General features: G+C 44.1%; 1 non-coding gene across 1 annotated transcript; it reads right to left on the bottom strand.

Moving 5' to 3' along the window:
• Nucleotides 1-610: 610 nt before the first annotated feature.
• Nucleotides 611-717, bottom strand: LOC118481458. Its single transcript, XR_004865667.1, has one exon. It is a non-coding gene; the product is annotated as a small nucleolar RNA R71 (small nucleolar RNA).
• Nucleotides 718-3,644: the final 2,927 nt, after the last annotated feature.

Raw genomic sequence — 3,644 nt, 5'->3', positions numbered from 1 at the left:
TGAAACTCCGACCACGGGCCGTGTTCGCTAAACACGGGGCCGTGGTGAACCTTCTGACCAACATTCTTTTCTGTTTTTATTGCAGGACTTGGAACCCGACGCCAACCTCACGTAGTGTATGAGCTCCAGTTCCAATAAAGACATAAAAGAACCACTAGAAGAACCCGAACGCTTTCTCAGAAAAAGGTTAAAAGCCAAAAACCAAGAGAAGGTTTCGGGTGACCCACCTCCAATGGCGGACCAACGTACCCTTATGGATTACCTACGACCCACCGTAGGTAATCTAGGCGCCGCTATCAATGCTCCGAATGTCGAAGCTAATAACTTCGAACTTCGGCCGCATTTGATACAAATGCTCCAAAACTCCGCAACCTTCCACGGGCTTGCGGACGAGGATCCCCATCTACATATAACTAATTTCTTGGAAATATGTGATACCTTTCGGATCAATGGAGCATCAAACGACGCCATCCGCCTCCGTATGTTTCCCTTCTCACTAAAAGACCGAGCGAAAGCTTGGCTCAACGCCCTCCCAGCTGGATCGGTAAACACCTGGGATGAACTAGCCCAAAAATTTCTATATAAGTATTTCCCTCCCGCTAAAACTGCTAAGTTAATGACTGAAATTAATACATATTCACAAGAGGACGGGGAATCCTTATATGAAACTTGGGAAAGGTTCAAGGAGCTATTACGCAAGTGTCCCCATCACGGCCTCGCAATATGGCAACAAGTATCCACTTTCTATAATGGATTGTTGCCACACACTAGGCAGACACTTGATTCTAGCTCCGGGGGACTTTTAGGTAATCGACGCCCACACGAAATATATAATCAAATTGAGGAAATTGCTCAAACCAATTTTCAATGGCACACCCCCCGGGAAATAAGTCTATCGCCCCGGGCGCCCATAAGGTCGATGAAAGCACTTCTTTACAAGCCCAAATCGAGGCCCTTTCTTCAAAGATAAAAAAATTGGAAATGACAAAAACAGTCTCGGTTATGGCTTGTGAAGGGTGTGGTGGGTCACATGAAAATTGGAGTTGCATGAAAGAAACAGACGATCAACAAGAAATGGTAAACTACATTGATAATAGACCTAGGCCGTCGGGTCCCCCAACGGGAACTTACAACCAAGGATGGCGAAACCACCCAAACCTTGGTTGGAGGGAACCCGGCAATAGTAGTAACCAACAAACCCAACGAACAAACTTTCAGCAACCAAGAAATGAGTCACAAAATTTCACTCAACAACAAAGTGGACGAGAAAGGCTCGAAGATACTGTATCTCGCCTCGTCTCCGACACTGATAAGAAAAACTCGGAAAGATTTCTACAATTAGAATCAAATTTTAGAAATCAACAAGCTAGTATTCAAAACATAGAAAAACAATTAAATCAAATAGCTCAAAATTTTGCCGAGAGACCGTAAGGCGCATTACCTAGCAATACCGAAACGAACCCAAAAGCGCAAGTTCACCTCATCACACTACGGAACCGCACCGTAGGGCCTGCAGAAGTGTCACCACCAACGGAAGAAACAGTACCCACACCTCTGCAGGAAAAGAACTCCCCTCCGTCACCAGAGCCTACCAAGGCTCCTCGAGTTCCATATCCCGGTAGGTTAATTCGTCAAAAGACCAATGAGCAATTCGCAAAGTTCGAAAGTCCGTTAAAACAATTGCATGTCAATATTCCTTTTATCAAAGTCCTAACCCAAATGCCCAAGATTCTCTTACTGAAAACAGAACCGTTAGATCCCGGCGGTTGGTAATTTCTGACACAAACATGGGTGATAGTAATTCTTTTTACTTTCGGCACTCTTATGGTATGTGGTGTCGATTATGTGGAGGCGAACATGAAGAATTAAAATGTTATTTTCTAAATTATAGGCCCCACTATATAGACCCACCAATTCCTTATAACCTTAAGAGGGGCGAAAGTAAAAATAAGCACTATCTCTCCCTCGAATGCGCCCAGCCAGATATTCTAGGGGAAATGCTCTTTGACGAGTTATTTCAACTAGAAGAACTAATTCTCAATTGGTCAAAAGAACTTAGGAAGGATTTTATTGATCCGCCCCAAGATGATGACCATGAGGAAATGTTGGAACCGCATTCCGACAACCTCGTTGCTCCTGAAAATACCTTCATACCTAGAAAAGACTTGGACGATAGTTGTCCCTGTGCCGATTGTGCCGTGAAGGACTCCCCATCGACTTCGTTCGATGCATACATAGACCAGAGTGATTCGGCATACACCTTCTTTAACGAGAGCCCGGAAAAGGGTTGGACTTGTCCACCTAGAATGAAAATAGGAATTACCCTCACCGATAACCTCTTGCGTTCTCGCCTTAGTATAGGACAATTAAGGTATCTTAGGCACTTTGGGGTTGTTCCAACAAATCAAGAACCACCCGATATAAATAAGCTCCTTAGGAGCAACAAACTTCATAAAACAGTCCACTCGACACGGGGCCGTGCCCGGCCAACACGCCCCCGTGTTCACCAAAAGATTCTCTTCTGATCAGAACGTCAGAATACGGACAAACTGTGTCAGAATTTTACCTGCACACGGGGCCGTGCCCAGCGAACACGGGGCCGTGTCCAGAAGGCTGTCGTTTTCTATAAATGCAGCCAAAAATTCTGCACATTTGGACCAACTTGGGGCAGAGATTTGAAGGAATCTTCTCTCAAACAATCCTAGGTAAGTCTAAAAGAAGTTTCCAACATCCCATCTTGTCCTTTCCTCTTCTAGCCATTTCCTTCTTTGTCATCTTTCTTCAAGAACTACCATCAAAAAGTTTGAATTCTTCAACCTTTGTGGTAGGGAACAATGAGTTTTATTCATGGAATCTTGGTAAAAACATGTTGTATAACATTGTTTAAAAGTTATTAATGTCCAAAAAGCCTACATAAATTCAGAAAATAACTTAAAAAGCCAAGATTCCTTGCTAAAAAACTCTGCAGAAAGATGAACACGGGGTCGTGCTCAATGAGCACGGGGCCGTGTCTAGGAACTGTTTCATCACATAAACTGTTTTTCAGTTTATTTTTCGTAGAATGGCGAGTGAAAACAGCGAAACATCATCCGTTCATTCCTCAAACAGCCGAAGGGGAAGAAGGCCCTCCGTTGAAGCTACGCTTGTGCACTATGTGATAGCATTGAGGGAAGCTCTCGACGAAATGACGTCAGTAGAGGAGGTCCTAATTGACCGTATTAACGATCTTACGGTGGGACTCGAAAGTAGCTTCCAAGAAATTAACCTTTTGCACCAAAGGTTAAACATTCTTGTAGCACCTCCAATGGAACCAGTCCTTCCACAACAGGACTGGAACTTGGCACTCGGGGTTAATAACCCTACCGGGTGGGAAGACTTTCCCGCGGAACCTCCCATGGAACACCCACAAGAAATTCCAGCGGAAATCGAAACTCCTCAAACTAATGCAAATGAGCCCTCTTTTCTCCTTCCAAGGGAGGTGGAGGAGTGGCTCGCCGACATATGAGGAGGACCACGCCCGGAAGAAGGAGTTTCTAAAAGCCTTATCTAACCAAGATTAGTAGCTTCTTGGAAATCTTGCCAATTAAAATAAAACATAGGGCTAGAACTCCATGATTTAATATTTATGTATTTTTATCTTTAGT

Source organism: Helianthus annuus, chromosome 8 (genome assembly GCF_002127325.2).
Source record: "Helianthus annuus cultivar XRQ/B chromosome 8, HanXRQr2.0-SUNRISE, whole genome shotgun sequence".
Lineage (NCBI taxonomy): Eukaryota > Viridiplantae > Streptophyta > Magnoliopsida > Asterales > Asteraceae > Helianthus > Helianthus annuus.
The sequence above is the reverse complement of the archived record's forward strand: the minus strand, read 5'-3'. Positions and strand labels throughout refer to the sequence as shown.